Raw genomic sequence first — 19,293 nt, forward strand, 5'->3', positions numbered from 1 at the left:
GCCTTCTGGACTCAACATTGAGTTTAACAACTTTAGGCTGTGAACTTTTCCCTCCATCTTGACACCTCCCTTTTGTGTTCTGCATTCAGTTTCCCTGGCTTATATCAACATTATCCACCCCTCCCCCACATGGCCATTGTCCCTTGTTGTTCAGTTTTGCTCCCACGGAGCACGGACCTCTGTTCTCCTATTAACACATTCAGCTATCCTACCTTTGCCACCATTACATTCTGCAGTCCTTAAACGCACCATTAACAGCCCTTTGTCTTATGGTCATGACATCTTTGTCAATCTCTCCTTAGCTGCAGCCCATCACTGACTTTCTGTTCTGCCCACCCCCCACCTCTGTAATTAGTCATTACATTTTTATCCCTTTTTCAGTTCTGTAGAAGGGTCATAAGGACTTGAAACGTTAACTCTTTTTCTCTCCCCATAGATGCTGCCAGATGTGCTGCGTTTATCCAGCATTTTCTGTTTATATTTCAGTGCTTTACAAAGGTTCTTGCTTTCAGGATCTCCTCCACCTTTTGAACCGCTTTCTCAACCTGCCCTGGCACTTTCAGTGATCTGCGCACATATACCTCTAGGTCCCTCTGTTCCTGCACCCTGTGCCCTGATGCATCAGTTAGAATCTGCCAAAATTCCTACGATTCTAGTAGGGTCCCAGTGGATTGGAAAATAGCTACTGTAACACCTTTATTTCAGAAAGGTGGGAGACAGAAAGCATAAAGCTACAGGCCAATTAGCCTAACATCTATCATCGTGAAATTGCTAGAATCCATTATTAAGTAGCAGCAGGATGTTTAGAAAATCATAATGTGGTCAGACAGGCTTAACATGGCTTTGTGAAAGGAAAATAGCGTTGAACTTAATAGAGTTTTTAGCAGAAGTAACAAGCAATGTGGATGAAGGGGATCAGTGTTTTTCAAACATTTTTCCAGGGTCCATTTTTACCAACTGGCCAACGTTCGGGACACACGCCGGCCGACCTTCGCGACCCACGCCAACCGACCTTTGCGACCCACGCCGACCGACCTTCGCGACCCAAGCCAACCGACCTTCGCGACCCACGCCGACCGACCTTCGTGACCCAAGCCAGCCCACCTTTACAGCCCACCATTTTCTCTTACCTTGTTTGCTGCTGACGAAATGGAGGGATCACAATCGCGCCCAAAGCACGTGATGGCGACATTCGGGGCTGTAACCTGCTCTCTGCCTCCCTCAGGCAGGAAGATTACATAGAAGCTTTTTCAAAATCTTCTGCGTTTCTGTTTGCGCAAATTCGCGGTCTTTAGCTGCAGCCGCCGGCTTTTATATTCAATTTTTATTATTGTCTGTAATTTGCAACAATGTTGTTGCACGGCATGTTTAATCAAAGAGACCAAAGCCCATGTCATCGTCAGACTCTTCAGATTCTTCCTGTTCCTTGTTTTACTTTTTCTCTTCCGCAGCAATAGGGGCAGCGGTGGAAACAACTGCTTCAGCAGCTGGGGCACAGCTACCAGCACTAATGTTGCAGATCAGACTATTAACATCAATATTAGCCAATGCCTTGGCAAACAGATAAAAGGCTCAATGGTCACACCAGCTGTTTTAATCAGGGCATTGAGTTGCCTTCGGTGACAGTGACCTCATCGTGGTACAGGATGAGCGCGCTGTAGATACAGCCGAGTTCTGAGGTGGAGGTCATGGCGCTGGATCTCTGTGGGTGGATCCGAGTTGACAGGGGAGAAACTTGGCCTTAGCTTCATTCAGAAGAACCGAACACTTCTGAACCGGGCAGAGTGGACCCAGCCGTACCGGAACCCAGCGTGGCGGCTCTGGACCGTGTCCAGCGCCGCCACAGTCGGGCGGGATGTGCATGCGTGGCCGCAGACCGGCAATTCTCCGGCCGTTTATTTCGTGGAGGCTGGAAATTTTAGGTGGTGCAGCTGCTAGCCCCTCACCAGTCACAGCATCGGTGAGGGGGCCGCGCCGTTTTATCCATGTAAAACGCCACGGATCCTCAGCACTTAGCCTCAGAATCGGAGAATCTGGCCCTATAATTTTATTGAAAAGGTTGGAGGGGTCCGCCGGACCTGCGGCCCCTCACTGCAGCAGAGCGGAGGGCACTGGATGTGGTCCTTGGGCCCGAAAAAGGGCAGTCGCCCGGGCGGAGGTGGGCTTTGGCGATGAAGTGAGACTTTCCTGATTGCGGTTCCCCATGGCACATGTGTCACCCCCCCCGTCACTAAGTCCGCACCCGCCACCACCCCCACCACCACCCATACCCCCCCTACACACCCACTCCATCACCTCATCCTACAACCCACCCTCAACACACACCCCTCCCCCTACACATCCCCACCACCCCCACTCTCTCTCCCCCCCCCCCCCCCCCCCACCTCCGCCCCTCGCCTCGTGATGCGATTATGCGTCTTGCCTTGTGTCTTGCTGCTGGTGATGGGGTGGGCCCTTCTGGTGCCCCCCGACCCCAGCCACAGCCAGAATCTCAGGTATGACCAACGCCGAGCACCACACCGACACGTACAGGAGCCCTCAACCTGTATCCTGGGACACCCTGGAGTTCGATTCCGGGGATGACACTGATTTCTCATCACAGCTGTCTCCAACAATCTCCACCATCCCGGAGACACTCACCTCGGTTGGGCACTTTCGTGAAGAAGCTCCTGGGGCACTACCTGTGCGCACAACACACATGCTCTGGTACAGCAGGTGCAGGTAGGAACTCCTGGGGGGGCAGGTTGACCCCAGGGACAAGCTGCCGTCCAGACGGGTCTCGAATAGATGGTCTCTTCGATTGTGGAGATGCAGCCGCAGAGCCAGAGACTGCATGAGGGGTTGTCAGCGAGCATCCAGCATCTGCAGGTGCAGGTGAAGGAGTCCAACCACGTGCAGCAGCAGGTAGTGGTGCCAACCATGCCTGCCACCCAGGCCAACACCTCACAGGTGCCGTCTGCGGTGGAGGCCTTGGGGGCAAAGATTTTGGTCATCTGTCAACATATCCAAGTCCAGGGGCAGTCTGTGCAGACGGTGGCCGAGGCCCAGGACAGTGCTGCCCTATTGCAGGAAGCCATGTGCCCGAGCCACCTGGACATTGCAGCGGTGCTCCTGAAGGTGCCCCAGTTACAGCTGCCGTGGCTGAGAGCTTCGGCGGCATTGCCCAGGCGCTGGTCGATGTGGCACAGTAACAGAGGGAGATGGCCCAGTCCCAAAGGAAGATGCGCAGTCACTGGCTGATGTGGCACAGACTCAGAAGGTGGTGGCACATCGCAGCATGATGTGGCGCAGTTCCAGATGGAGGTGGTTCACTCACTGTGCACCATGGCCGCAAAAATGCAGACCCTAGTCGGGATGGCAGCGGGCCTCCAGGACTGGCAGCGACAAGTGGCAGGGGAGCCTCAGGGGATAGCTCCAGTCGCACCCTCATCACAGGGAGCACAGGATGCCCAGAGAGAGGAAGAGGGGTTGTTAGGGCCCGTACCAGTGACTCCCGCAGGGGAGATTCCGGAACACCGCAGTACCTCGGACTGCACCCCGGCTCCTGTCCCTATTGCATCACATGTGCAGTGAGCAACACTAACAGACCGTAATCTTTTAGGATAGGCAACAGCACCTCCTCCACAATAGTCCTCAACACCAGGGCCCCGCAGGATGTGTGCTCAGTCCTCTACTATACTCCCTATACACACACAACTGTGTGGCAAGATTTAACTCCAACTCACGATATAGGTTTGCAGATGATACGACTGTGGTGGGTCGTATCTCAACAACGACGAATCAGACTACAGAAGAGAGATAAATCACTTGGTTGCCTGGTGTACCAAAAACAACCTCTCTCTAAATGTCAGAAAGACCAAGGAACTGATCATCGACTTCAGGAAGGGCAGCACGACACACCCCCCCGTCTGCATCAATGGCTCCTAATTGGAGATGGTCGATAGCTTTAAGTTCCTGGGGGTCACCTTCACCAACAGTCTGTCCTCGTCCACTCACATTGATGCAACAGTCAAGAAAGCCCAACAACGTCTCTACTTCCTATGGAAGCTAAAGAAATTTGTCATGTCTGCATCGACCCTCCAGACTTCTACAGATGTGCCACAGAGAGCATCCTACCCGGTTGCATCACAGCTTGGTATGGAAACTGCTCGGCCCAAGATTACAAGAAACTGCAGAATGTGGTGAACTCAGCCCAATGCATCACATAAGCTTGCTACCTGCACATTGATTCTGTCTACACCGCCTGCTGCCTCAGGAAGGCAGACAGCATTGTCAGAGACCCCTCCCACCCAGGCTTTGCCTTCTTCTAGACCCTATCATCAGGCAAAAGATACAGAAGTCTGAAGACCCGCACATCCAGACATAAGAACAGCTTCTTCCCCACAGCTACTAGACTCCTCAATGACTTCCCCTCAGACTGATCTGTTCCCTGTAAGAACTCACAACGTCCTATGCTGCTCTTGCTCTGTATTTGCTTTGTTTGTTACAGTCACTGTAACCAATCACTGGTTGTCGGTGTACCATTTGTCAATGTAGTCTGTCGATTATTCTTTTTTGTCCACTTTGTATTTACTGTGTACATTCCTTTGGCCGCAGAAAAATACTTTTCACTGTACTTCGGTACAGGTAACAATAAATCAAATCAAATCAAAAAAGGGTAGCATCAGGCCACCTGGGTCACCTGAGCAGCAGCTGGGCCTATCCAGACCCAGTTGCCCCAGAAGGTAGGTGCCCACCAAAGTGGTCCCATGTCGCGCAGCCAGAATCACAGCAGGCTGCCTCCACTCCTGATGAACCATCTGGGAATCCATCTAGATGTAGCATTAGGACCTGTAAGGCCAGAAATATAGGCAGCAGTTAAGTTGAAACGGGTGCAGGGCACAGCATTGCGATAGGGTACAGGACACAAACCTGAATATAATCGTTCACATTAAACAGCTGTCCTGCCTTGGTGCTCTGCCAGAAGGGTGTGAGGAGTGAGCTGGTCTGGCTGGCTGCAGAGGGGCACGGGGTGGGGTGGGGGAAGGGGGGGGGGAAGGTGTGGACATTGGGGTTGGGCTTGGCACGGGGACCGCGATTCAGCCAGCTCACCGCTCCGGTGTTCCTCACCCCCCCCCCCCCCACTCCCACCCGCCATCACTGTCCCACCACCGTCACCCCTGGGACTCGATGGACCATGTGATGGAATGGCTAGCTCGCCTGCAGGGATCACCCAAGTGAATGGTGGAAAGTACTAGAATGGGCAGGAGACAGACATTGTCAAACGGTGCAACCCGCTGTTACTGCCAACCCAGGCCCGCTCCCCGAATTGAGGCGGGAGGCGGGGGAGGGAGGGGGCGGCTGGCGGGTGGCCGGGATGTGGCAGAAGGGGGGTAGTGTGATGGTGGGGGCACCCATACGGCCGGTGTCACTCTGCAGAACCAGGGCCAAGGTCAGTGAGGTGTGCAGTAAGGTGGCTACCTTGCAGGCCGCGGCAAAGGCGGTCCATGCCTGGACACCGCCCCAGTACCATGGGGGTCACTCCGACCCTACGTCTCAACCCCATCAATGCCCCCCCCGCCCTGGAATGGCCCCACACCACCCTACCCCAGCCAGCCGGCCAGTGTCAGGACCGGCAGTCCACAGTCGCGCCTCTGCATTGCCGACCTGGCGCCCGCCACAATTTCGGCGTCAAAACCGATTCTTCACTCAATCGCCTTTCCCAATTTCGGCATCGGCCGATGGAGGATTCCGCCTGTGAGATTTATTCAGAGCCTATATTGGGATCAAACACGAGCATCAGGCTAGAAGAGGGACAATCAGATATGTTTATTGAAAACATATTGAGACATATAATAATCTGAAGGGACGTTACAGAGTGGATGCTGAAGGGTGTTTCTCTTGTGGGAGAGGCTTGAACTAGATGTCACAATTTAAAGATGGGGGGTCTCCCTTATTTGGTAAGATGGAGGAGAGAATGTTTTTCTCTCAGGAGGATTCTGAGTGTTTGGAACTCTCTTCCCCAGAGATTGTCAGAGGCAGGTTCAATGAATAGCTTTAAGGCAGAGGTAACTGGATTTGTGGCCAACAAGGGAGTCAAAGGGAGTAGAAGAAGTGGATTTGTGGTCATAATCAGATCGGCCATGGTTTTATTGAATGGCAGAACAGGCTTGAGTAGCCTAATGGCCTGTTCCAATTTCATATGTTCACATTGTGGTGGAACCATAGAGTTCCTACAGTGTAGAAGGAGGCCATTCGGCCCCTCGAGTCTGCACCGACTCTCTGAAAGAGCAGCCTGCCTTGGCCCACTTCGCTGCCCTATCCCCGCAACCCCTTGGACACCAAGGGGTAGTTTAGCATGGTCAACCCATCTAACCTGCATGTCTTTAGGCTTTGGTAGCGTGAGCCCTTTTGAGGGGCGGGCTTTGTTGTCCACGTGACCAGCTCAGGACCAATCACGCAGGAGTGCACAAACCTGGGCCAATTGGGAGAAAGCGCGGGGGCCTGGGAGCAGGGGCCCGGGGAATGTAGACCCTGGAGCTGGAGAATCAAGATCTATCGAGCATTGCTCTGTGCCTGTATATACCCCTTTTAGTCGTTACTGGAAGTCTCCAGTGTACTGCCCAGAGCCACCACACATATGCTTGTATGTTTCAAGTGAAGAGAGAAGTACAACAAAGCTGTGTATTATTGCCAAAATTATTCAACCTGTATACGGACAAATATTCAGAGAATTTGATGTACTCCCGGGAAGGGAGGCAAGAACCTAACAAATTAGTGGTATGCTGATGGCGCAAATCTGACTAGATTTGGTCACAAATCTAGTTACCTCTACCTTAAAGCTAAAGAATCAGAAGAGGTCCTGCAAAATATCGCAGATCAAGAAAAATCTACCAGAGTATGGATTGAATATGGACACCAAAAAGACAAAAGCAACGGTAGTTAACGAGAGTGAAGATTGAAGTGATGAAGATTGAACTGGATGGTGTCTCACTGGAAGGAGCAAATAAGTTTGTTGATTCACGACAAATGAGAAAAGAAGGCGGTAGATGTGGTGTAGAAATTAGAAGAAGACTAGAGATGGTCAGAAGTAATTTTGTGAAGATGAAGGTTGTGTTAACGAGAAAACTGAAGCTTGTAACAAGGAAAAAAACTCATGAGATGCTACATCTTATTCACTTTCCTGTCTGCCTCGTTACAACAGCAAGAAGATGGTTGATGCCTGTAGAGCAATGTTATCCACAAACAGACAGAAGTGTTTTCAATTACATGGGCTATCTCATACTGTCATCTCTATTTGTACCCAAGCAGGTTTGAAGTAATATCCAATTATAGATGATTTGTAAGTATTGAATTTGATTCTGACGTCGATATCTCAGATGAAGAATGTGAATTAAATGAGACCACATCTGGTGTTGGGTGATATCCTACTTGTGATACTAATCGTCCACCATATTCAAGTGATTATGTTATGAAGTGAACTGTTTTTAGTTGGCGAGCAAAGCTTTCATCTCATATGATCAAGTGCATTGTTAAATTAATACCAAGGTTTGCACATGTAAGGGCAGCACGGTGGCACAGTGGTTAGCACTGCTGCCTCACGGCACCGAGGTCCCGGGTTCGATCCCGGCTCTGGGTCACTGTCCGTGTGAGGTTTGCACATTCTCCCCATGTTTGCGTGGGTTTCACCCCCACAACGCAAAAGATGTGCAGGTGGTTTAGCACACGGCTAAATCGCTGGCTTTGAAAGCAGACCAAGGCAGGCCAGCAGCACGGTTCAATTCCCGTACCAGCCTTCCCGAACAGGCGCCGGAATGTGGCGACTAGGGGCTTTTCGCAGTAACTTCATTTGAAGCCTACTTGTGACAATAAGTGATTTTCATTTCATTTCGTTAGGTGGATTGGCCATGCTAAATTTCCCCTTAATTGGAAAAAAATCATTGGGTACTCTAAAAATAAAAAAAAAGGTTTGCACATGTAACAGTGTTACTGATGAAGCTGAATATTCAAGGTATCCTGAAGTTTATAGTTCAGACTTTTGGAAACAAAATGTTGAAACATGATGGGCGCGATTCTCCCAAAACGGGAGAAATCGTAAGGCTGGCGTCAAACCCGGGCGGGTTTGACGCCAGCGCGCCCCTTCCCGACCGGGAACCGATTCTGGTCCCCGGTAGGGGCTAGCAGCCCGACGCCGCAAGCTCCGGCATCACGGGCTTAACGAATTTCGTTAAGCCCGCTTGCTGGAGTTAGCGCCGGCTGACGCGTCATATGACGTCAGCCGCGCATGCGCGGATTGGAAGACTCCAACCCGCGCATGCGCGGATGACGTCATCGCGTATTTGCGTGAAACCCGCGCATGCGCGGGCCGGGATGCCCCTCAGCCGCCCCGCGAATGGATACTGCGGGGCGGCGGAAGGACAAATAGTGCGCGGGCATCGGGCCCGCTGCCCGCGATCGGTGCCCACCGATCGCGGGCCCATGGCACCCTTGGCACGGCCGTGGTACTGCCGTGCCAATCGGTGCCATGGTTATAAAAAGCGAGTTGTTCCCGCCGTTTTTACGAACGGCCAGACCAGGTGTGTTTGCCGTTCGTAAAAACAGCGTAAAGGGCTGGGACTTCGGCCCATCTATCAGCTGTGAATCGCTGCCGGCCGTAAAAAAACGGCGGCAGCGATTCGTGTCGGGAGTTGGGCGGGGGGGGGGGGGGGAGAATAGCGGGAGGGCGGGAAAAATGTCGGGAAGGCCCTCCCGCTATTCTCCGACCCGTCGTGGGGGTCGGAGAATTTCGCCCGATATGTCTCTCATTTACTAAGTCTGGGGGGGTGGGGGGGGGGGGGGGGGGGGCGGGTGGGGGGTGGGGGGTGGGGGGGGGAGAAGGACATGCTATATTGAAAACGACATCGTGCATTTTTTCACATAAGGTTACCATATACACATGTACTGGTAGAGGGAGTCCAACAAAATAAAAACAATAATCCATGTTTTAGCAGTACTTATTAGTTCTGACTCTAAATACTTCTTGATGAATATATTACTGGTTCTACCCAAGAACTCCACATTGTCAATGATCTTTAATTCTCTGTCGTCTGGTTAATGATCTTTCTGCCATTGAGAACTTCTCCCACATAATTCTGAACAGCTACATTCAAACCTTGTTCAACCATCTCTGCTCCAAGGAGAATAATCCCTGTTCCTCCAGTCTTTCCACTTAACTGAAGTCCATCATCCCTAATATTGTTGCAATGAATCTCCCCTGCACCCTCTCTGAGGCCTGAAGATGCCATTTTTAATGCCCAGTCTGTGTTTGATTACCTGACCACAGCTGGTCAATGGTTTGAGTGCAATAATGGACTTATTGCCTATTCCACTGGAGTAAACGGAAGATTCAAGAATTGAGTAAAATCAAGATTAAAAGTGAAATTGGGATAAAGTAAAGAAATTGGATAAAAGGGATATGAAAGAGTGCAGCTGTCTGAAGGAGTGTTTTTGATATACAAATTAGCACAGCAGCAGGAAAACAAATGTTTCCCTTAGTGACGAGGTGGAAAACAATGATGTATAGAGGTAGGTGTTAGAACTATAGAAGAGGTGAGTTCAAAGTGGTGAGAAGGATATAATTTGCATCTATTTCTAAAAGCCTAGTCTGAGGTGTTATTCAGATAGCATAAAATCAAAGGACAGTACTGTATGACCATAGGAGGGTAGCTGAGTACAGCAGGAGAGAAGTAGCTACCATCATAGCCACACCCAGCTGGAGTAAGCAGGCTCTCCCCAAAATAAGTTATTGCTCAAAACTGCTGTTTAAAAAAAACACTAACAGAGAGGAACTGCTATGCTGAACTGAAGATGGTCTTCCTAAACCTGTAAAATAATCTTTGGGTGGTAACCAAATGCTGAGAGTTAAGTAATATTGAATGTTGTTTGGGAAAGGGGGCAGTTTTCAGAGTTCAAGAAACGCAGGTAATTGGGAACAAAGGGTAACTTCATGAGATAGTGTGTGCATAGTCATTATTGTAGTTAAGTGTACTTTTGTAGTGTATTGTAGTCCTTCTTGTCGTGTGTTTTTTAAGTTAATAAATATTCTTTACGAGTTGATTACAGCAAAGCCGGACTGTTTTTCACTGGTTTGCATATATTTTCTCACATTATATAAAATTAAAAATATGCACCACGAAGAACTAATGTTTCAAGTTACCCTTCTGGGTTTTAGGAAACCCTCACATATAACATCAGCGGGGTTAACAAAATATCCAAAAGGGAGGGGAAAAGTTAGCCCAGCTTTCCTCGCTCTAATATTCAATGACACTTTCTGAAAAGTGCAAATTGCTCTGGATATCAGATCCCAGGGAGAACAAGCCGGTTGAAGCTCGATGCCTCGGTATCTACTTCCAAGATGCCAGTCGGCAGCTGGCACTGAAAGATCGATAACCCAGCAATAATGCATAGCATTGGGAGGGAAGAAGAAAATTATGGGAATGAATAACTTTGTAAGACTTTGCTGCTGTGTGATGTGTAGCCACGGAAACCATTTTATGCGCTGAACAATGATGGTTGAGCAAGGTTACAGCTGGATTTGTTTCTGGCTGAGAAGCTAAGGGTCAAAGCCCTTGGTGCAACATAGGGAGACAGCGCTGTAGTGGTAATGCAACTGGACTAGTAATAAATTTATTATAAATTTAGAGTACCCAATTATTTTTTCCAATTAAGGGGCAATTTAGCGTGGCCAATCCACCTATCCTGAACATCTTTTTTGGGTTGTGGGGGTGAAATCCACGCAAACACGGGGAGAATGTGCAAACTCCACACGGACAGTAACCCAGGGCCGGGATTTGAACCCGGGTCCTCAGCGCCGTAGGCAGCAATGCTAACCACTGTGCCACCGTGCTGCCCCTGTACTAGTAATCCTGAGGCCCAGGTTAATGTTACATTTTGGGGACATGGGTTCAGATTCCACCATGGGCATTTAAATCAGTTGATAAATCTGGAGCTGAAAATAAGGGTATTATCATAAAAAAACATCTGATTCACTTGAGGAAAGGAAATCTTTTGTCGTAACCTGGTTTGGCCTACCTGTGACTCCAGACCCACAACAGTGGGGTTGACTGTTAACTTCCTTCTGAAGTGGCTGAGTAAGTCACTCAGTTCAAGGGCAATTAGGGATGAGAAACAAGTGCATGTCCACCCCCCATGAGGCAATAAATAAATAAAAAAGAATCTAGCTCAGATTGGGCAGAATTAAAGGGATGTTGTACCTTCTGGTTGGGTGAGGCCAAACTTGGGATTTAAGAAGCCTCGTAAATTGTAAAAGGAAAGGAGGGTTGAGGGAGAAGATGAGGAATATCCAGAGATTGGAAAATTCCGAATTGGGATTTTTCATGAAAGTTTAGAGATTCCAAGTTAGTGTGAACAATGTTCATGCGTTGGAAAAAAATAGCTGTTTATCTGGTTTGCATCAGTATAATCCCCACCCAGAGCTGGGAAGAAATTCAGCACACGTCTGGCTAATTAGTCAATTTTAATATTATATCTGCCTCAGAGGTTCAGGTAATGGCCTTTCGGAGCCTGCCTTACAGCTTAATGGTAAAATGCACAGTTCAGAAATGACATTTGTTCAGAAGTTTTCTTTTTGACTCCTGTGATGACTCAGTTTCTAAGTGCTCTGTACTCTCTCATTGTTTTCTATACTGACCCCAAGGTTCCAGATAAATCTCTTTGTCTGTACTGAGTTAGCTGTTTTTGGTGCTGCAGCTGGCCTCTTGAAACGCGGAAAGGGAAAAACAAAAATCAACCCTTCCAGTTGTGAATGCCACCCAGTGCCCTTGTTGTGGACATTGGTCAGGACCTCGGAGAATGAGGAGGGAACCGTGCCCTCATCCCCATTCTTTTGCATCATTTGTCACCCTCACTGTCTCAAGCTAAAAATCAAAAAAGTCACTTGACATCAATGAGGTGCCAACAAGTGACCACCGTCTATGGAACTTTATTTATATTTGCTCAGGGATTGTGGCCATCACTGGCAAAACCCATTTCTTATCCATCCCCTGAGAAGATGGTGGTGAACCAGCTTTACGACACAAAATGCTTTGAGTACTGCTGAACAAAAAAAAAATTGCCAAAACATTTCCTCGTTGGGACAATTTGCAAGAACACCAAATATTAAAAAGTAGCAATTCTGAGCAATCTTCAAGTTCTGTACTATGACATGACTGGTTATAAACCAAGTAATTTATTAGGTCATTTTCGGAGTCAGATACATATTTCCAGAGTCACATACGGGCCAGACCAGGTAAGGACAGCAGAGATCAGGAATTGCCCATCACCTTCCCACAGTATACCGAGTGACACCTAGAGATGGGATAAACATCAGCAATATTGAGAAGTATGGGAGGGTGGGCGTGGGGGGGGGGGGGGGGGGGGGGGGGGGGGGGGGAAGGAGGGGGCAGTGCTTGCCAAACCCTGAGGATCAGGTTTGCCATCAGTCATCCTGGCAGGAATGGGGTGGGGCAATTGAGGTCAGGCACCAATGTGATGCTGGGCCTGGATATGTTCCCATTTTCTGCTAATGGCCTCGCCAACCCCTGACAGGAAAGTGGAAAGAAATCCAGCCCCACATCTCCAGTGTAACCTCCAATGAGAGGGCCCGGAGTAACAAATGATCAGCCAATAGGAATGAGAGAATGGAGAAAGACTGAAGTGAGAGCTGAAAGGAAGGGGCTTTATTGTGATTGTGAAGGGAGAAAGAATGGAGAGATGGAGAGTGTGTGAAATTATGAATGAGTATATTCCAGAGGGAGGAAGCAAGGTGATTAAAGGAAGCACCATTGCAGAGCAGGACTGGATAGAGCGAAGTTGAAGGAAGTTTAGATTTATATGATGGGCATAAACTGTCCACATTCTGCGATAATATTTATGATATCATCAAAACCCCAGAAGAGAATCTTTTCTGTAACTAGCAATGGCAGCACAGTGATTATGTTATTGGAATCCAGAAGCTGGGTCCAGTCAGGTACTAATGAGCTTGAAATATAAGTGGAATCTTGTGCTGGCAACTGTGGTCATGACACTGGCAGCAGAGCCAACAAGGCCCCCACATCACCTCTTTCAGGGTGGCCCGACGGAAGTACATGCCGATCAGGCCCTTGACTGGCCAGCATCACTTTACCACGGGATCTGAATCTCGGGCGCATAAGACCTGCCTGCCAAGGCCTGTCGAGCCAATCAGAGGCTGGCAACTCTTTTGAATGGCAGTTGCACCAGGGAGGAAGTAGCTGGCTGCTGGGATGACAGGTGAGTGATGGTGGGAGGGGTTTTGCGAAATAGTGGTCATGGAGGTGTAGAGGAGTCGACAGTAAGGGCACCCCTCCCGAAGCTGGCTCCCTCGATCAGGCACTGAGTACCTTTGAACCAGGGAACTTTTACATGCCATCAGGCAAGTTCTCCGTTCACTGCTGGGTTAATACCAGCATTGGCAAAATGAGGCCTTTACGTGGACATTATTTGGCCACTCAAGGGCGGCAACGATAATGGAGTAGAAAGAACATCCATGGGCTTGCCCGTCACAGACTTCATTGGGATTTAGGTGGGAAGGTGTTGGGGACCCCCAACCACAGCCATTTGCCTGAATAAAGGCCCCTACCTCCAAACTCATCATGTTGGGGGAGGGGGCACAAAACTCCACCTCTGAGTTCAAGTCTCACAAAGGTGCTAATTAAATAAATCTGAAGTAAAAAACTGGCACCGATAATGGTGACCATAAAACTACTGGATTATAAAATCCATTCAATTCTCCACTCACTCCAGAATGATCATGGTCATGAGGTCTGATATTGGGCATTGGGTTACAGCTACAGCAGGGATGCAGCAGAGTATAGATGTCCTGCCCACTGTTGCCCACCGGGATGGCGCTAGTGCCAGCCATGCATCAAGGCTAGCGTTCTTGTCAGATGGTGACAGGGACTTGAACACAACATCTATACTGACACTGCGTTGCAGTACAGAGGGAGAACTGTTCTGTCGGAGGCGCCATTGTTTGGATGGGACATTGAACTGAGGCCACACCTGCCCTCTCAGGTGGGGCCTAGAAGGTTCCACCATCTCAAGTAAGAGCAGTGTAGATATCTCCTATGCCCTGGCCAATATTCATCTCTCAGCAACATCAATTGGGGCTAGTTTAGGGTAAAAACTGGGAGGCATGGACATGTTGGGCAGACGGGCCTGTTTTCATGCTGTAAACCTTCATGACTGTCACTAAAACCAATTATCCCTTGCAGTGTGAAAATTTCTGCCATGTGCTTTACATGACCCTCTTATGGACTGACCTCGTTCACACTACACCCTGTATGCTTCATCCGATGCCGGTGCTTATGTAGTTACATTGTATACCTTGTGTTGCCCTATTATGTATTTTCTATTATTCCCTTTTCTTCCCATGTACTTAATGATCTGTTGAGCTGCTCGCAGAAAAATACTTTTCACTGTACCTCGGTACACATGACAATAAACAAATCCATCCATCCATCCACACTGACAATTTTAGAAGGTACGTCTTTGGCTGTGCCGTGGGTTGATTACTCTGAGGTTACGAAAGGTGTCACATAAATGCAAGTCTTCCCGTTCTCATGAGTTCTTTCTGGGTTCCTTGTACAATCTGCCCTGATTCTGTGGCAACCTGTTGCTCTGTAACACAGTAACCTTGATCAAAGCGTCTTGCATGCACTCTCTGACTGTTCAGGAACAGTTGTCTGAATGTTCAGCTGGGCCAGCACTCAACTCCTGCAGGAACCCTTTAATGAAACTGAATATAGGTTGTCAGGCCTTGTCAGTGTGAATCCTCCTAATGCACCTCTCTCACCACTGCAATCATATCAATGATGGGTGCGCGACACTTCACCATTAACTGTAACTGTCATAATGACAGGCAACGGATGAGGTAGAATCACTGCTCACGAATCTGCCTGCAACGATACTGTCAAATAGCTACGGCAGGAATTAACTCTCCAGAGGACATGTGATAAAATGGTCTTTCTGGTGGAGAAAGCCAATTAATTGTTTGTTTCCCTATCTTGAGACTGGCAAAAAGTAATGGGGAGGGAGAAATTCAGAAATAAATCATCTGCTGGAAATCTGAAATAAAAAGGGAACAGTGTAGAAAAAGGGTGCCTACATACAGCTGCACATATATCTAAACAACATATATACTTGAACTTAACCTTCTCAACCTTGTCCCTTGCCTGAGGTGTGGTGACTCTCAGGTTAAATCACCACCAGTCAGCTCTCTCTCTTCCCGTACCAGCCTCCCCGAACAGGTGCCGGAATATGGTGACTAGGGGCTTTTCACAGTAACTTAATTGAAGCCTACTTGAGGCAATAAGCGATTATTATTACTGGGGCTGGTTTAGCACACTGGGCTAAATCGCTGGCTTTGAAAGCAGACCAAGGCAGGCCAGCAGCACGGTTCAATTCCCGTACCAACCTCCCCGAACAGGCGCCGGAATGTGGCGACTAGGGGCTTTTCACAGTAACTTCATTTGAAGCCTACTTGTGGCAATTAGCGATTATTATTACTGGGGCTGGTTTAGCACAGGGCTAAATCGCTGGCTTTGAAAGCAGACCAAGGCAGGCCAGCAGCACGGTTCAATTCCCATACCAGCCTCCCTGAACAGGCGCCGGAATGTGGTGACTCGGGGCTTTTCACAATAACTTCATTTGAAGCCTACTTGTGGCAATAAGCGATTTTTATTTCAAGGGGAAAGCAGCCTATAGTCCCCGGGGACTATGGCGACTTTCCGTTCACACTTGAACATGTACATATACGCATACCATCAATCCATACCCAATGTTCAATTAGAAAATGGCCTGGATTATGTGTCTCAGTAATGTGTAAATGTCTTTAAACACAGCATAAAGCCAATTAGCTGTGCATCTGAAGAGATGCAGTGACCTGGCTAAATAAGAGCCAGCACTAAGACTGGTGCCACTCTTGGTCAGCAATCAACCTTGTTCCATTCCTGTGGAGAGATTTTATAAGGACCTCGATTTAACATTTGAAACACAAGGTGCGATTCTCTCACAAGAAAACAAAGTCCCCTAGTCTGCTCGCAATGCCGAGAAACACATGGCTATTCAACATGGCTCGTGTTGTATAAGGGGCCTGAATAGGGAACGTGGGGCCGAGGCCACACATAGCCCCATTTTGTACAGTGGGGAGCTCTGCTAGTCAGCACTCCCCAATGTAGTGAGAGATCCCCCCAAAATGATCCCTGATCTACCCCAGCCCAAATGCACTGTGGGAGCATCCCCAGACCCCCCACATTCTGGCAGTGCCCATTCTAGCTGGCATCCAGGTGGCACTGCCAAAGTTCCAGGCTGGCATCACCAGGGTACTCAGGTGCCACCAGCAGTTCCAGGGCACCACTCTGACCAAAGGGCAAGCAGTTGTGGCCCCCACCCACCCATCCATCACCTGGGAGACCCCCACAAGTACTGTTTTGTCTGGTCCCCATTTTGGGGACCAGTGCTGAACAGCGCTCACCCAAGGTGTCCAAGGCAAAGGGGATGAATCTCAAAGCCTCAGGTACCTCGGAATGTCCACATTAGAGTGAGGCTTACTGCTGCGCTCTAATATGCAGATTTGCAAAGAAGTGATCCCGCCCACAATTGGCGAGATTTACATTGCAACTTCTCGCAAGATCCACTCGTGAAGTGTTGCGAGCTGGGACCGGGTCCACGGTTTTCATCGGCCACGTTGTTGTTGGATCGCGCACACAGCATCCCCAACAGCGCAGCACTCCCTTAGCCTGGATTATCTCCTCAAGTCTCCGGAGAGCAGGTTCTAACCCACATCATCCTGATACAGAGTGGAGTATGCTTCCAACTGATGGAGTCAGAGTTGATACTGAAATCTCCAAATCAGAGAATTAGAATTAAAACAGTACAGCACAGAACAGACCCTTCGGCCCTCGATGTTGTGCCGAGCAATGATCACCCTACTCAAGCCCACGTTTACCTATACCAGTAACCCAACAACCACCATTAACCTTATTTTTTAGGACACTAAGGGCAAGTTAGCCTGGCCAATCCACCTAACCCGCACATCTTTGGACTGTGGGAGGAAACCGGAGCACCCGGAGGAAACCCACGCACACACAGGAAGGATGTGCAGACTCCACACAGACAGTGACCCATCTGGGAATCGAACCTGGGACCCTGGAGCTGTGAAGCATTTATGCTAACCACCATGGTACCGTGCTGCCCAGAGGTTTAACAAGTTTAAGAAATGTGTGTTTCTAATACTTCCTTCTCCTTTCTATTAACACCTGGACTGCAAACGCTGCATGCACCTCCTCCTTTCTGTTTTTGCAATCATACCTGCACATTTAAAACTTTCTACATTGAGATATCGCATATTAATAACCTCTTTCGTAACAGGTCCGATCCTTGGATTGGTAACTAAGTAAGGATAGTTTGTCTATCATTTTAAAATCAATTTCAGTAAACTGATACTGGAGACCGCGATGTATTTTATCAAACAAAATTCTTCTTTTTAACCTTTAGCTTCTTCTTTTCTACCCATGCGCAACAGCACTTGAACTAACCTATTGTTTTTATACCCACTGGTTATAGTCTGGCTTCTTTCCTTTGCTATTTCAGCAGACAGATCATTAGACTGCCCATGGGGGCTGGCTGGATGTAATGTGAGGTTTAATACTCCACTCCCATGGATTGGAGCCTGGGTTAAGTTTGGGTTCAGAGTTGGGAAATGCGGAGTTTGGTTGGGGATTGCAGGGGTCATGTTGGAAGCAGAGGGGAAATCAGGGGTGGAGTTTGGGAGTCAGGCTGGGAATGATGGCGATTGTGGGACTTTGTGATGGAGTTGGTGGGGGAGATAAAAGAAATACCTCCCTTTAAGCACTGGCAGTGGGCTTGTGTACAGCAAGCTCCCACAAACAGCATTGTGACAATGATCAAACAACCAGTTTGTGTGCTATTGATTCAAAGATGACTTCCCTGCTCTGCTTCAAAGCTTTGCTGTTGGATGGTTTACATACATTGGAGAAGGCCCGCTCCAAAACACAGCAAAGCTGACAGTGCACTCACAGCGTTGCACTGAAGTGTCAGCCTTGATCCTTGATGTTTAAAACTTGGAGTGGGGCTTGCACCCTGAACCGTGTGACTCATGGTGCGAGTGCTACCAACTGTGGCAGGGTTGGGGGGAAAGGATGATGGGGAGGGAGATGAATCAATTCTCGTGTTACCTCCAGACTTGACTAACCCATTGTACCTGTGGCTGCAACCACCATTCCACTTTCTGTAAACTTGAGGTCATCCAGACCTCCAATATCCATGTCCTAACTTGCACAAAGATCTGTCCACCCAACATCTCTGCATTCGCCAATCTACATCGGCTCCTGGTCAAGCAATGCCTGAATGTTCAAATTCTCATGCTTGTCGGTAAGTCGTCCATGCATACCCCCTTCCCACCTCTGTAATCTCCAAACCCATAACCCCCTGAGATATCTGTTGCCAACCGATTCTGGCCTCTTGGAGCATCCTTGATTTGAATTGCTGCACCATTGATGGCCATGCCTTCAGCTGCCAGCAATCTAAGCTTGGGAATTCCCTCCTAAACCTCTCCTTCCTTTAATCCGAACTCTTTAACCAGGTTTTTGATCCCCTTGCCTTGAAATCTCCTCATGCTCTGGTGTGATATTTTTAAATTTCTACCATTCCTGTGAAGCACCGTTGGGCATTTTGTCAAATTAAAGGTGCCGTATATAAATGAAATTTATTTTTGTTATATAATTTTCCGAAATGACTGTTGTCTGTCGGTGGGAACTTCTGACAGGCCATTGCCTCCCAACAAACAATAGGACTGTATATCAAAATGTTCCACTCCATCTGAGACTTTGCAACATATTCTCCTTCCTGCTGTGGGCTGGAGTGAGGAGTGGGAAGTTGATCCTTGTTGACATCACTGAAGGAGGCTATCCAATTATTCCCATCTCCCGGCTCTGTCCCCCTCGCTCTCTAAACTGTTTCTTTTCTGCTTCCACCACCCTTTCAGGCAGCCCACTCCAGATCGAAACAACTTGTGTTGTAAAATAAATTCCCCTCCTTACCTCTTTGGTCCATTACCCTTTTTATCTGGGTCCCCCGGCTACTGACCTCACTCTGTCAGTAGGAAAGATTTATTGTTACCACTCTCTGTTAACATTCGCTATCTGCTTTCTGCAGTCACAATGGTGTTAGTGCATCGACCTGTTTCTCTCTGATGCTGCCTGATCTGCTGGGTGTGCCAGCATTTTCTGCTTTGAA

The 19,293-nt window shown here is 48.6% G+C and overlaps 1 pseudogene; it reads right to left on the reverse strand.

The window, feature by feature from the left end:
• Positions 1-1,368: 1,368 nt before the first annotated feature.
• LOC119953244 lies at positions 1,369-1,690 on the reverse strand (annotated as a pseudogene).
• Positions 1,691-19,293: the final 17,603 nt, after the last annotated feature.

This window comes from Scyliorhinus canicula, chromosome 18, assembly GCF_902713615.1.
Source record: "Scyliorhinus canicula chromosome 18, sScyCan1.1, whole genome shotgun sequence".
Taxonomy (NCBI): Eukaryota; Metazoa; Chordata; class Chondrichthyes; order Carcharhiniformes; family Scyliorhinidae; genus Scyliorhinus; species Scyliorhinus canicula.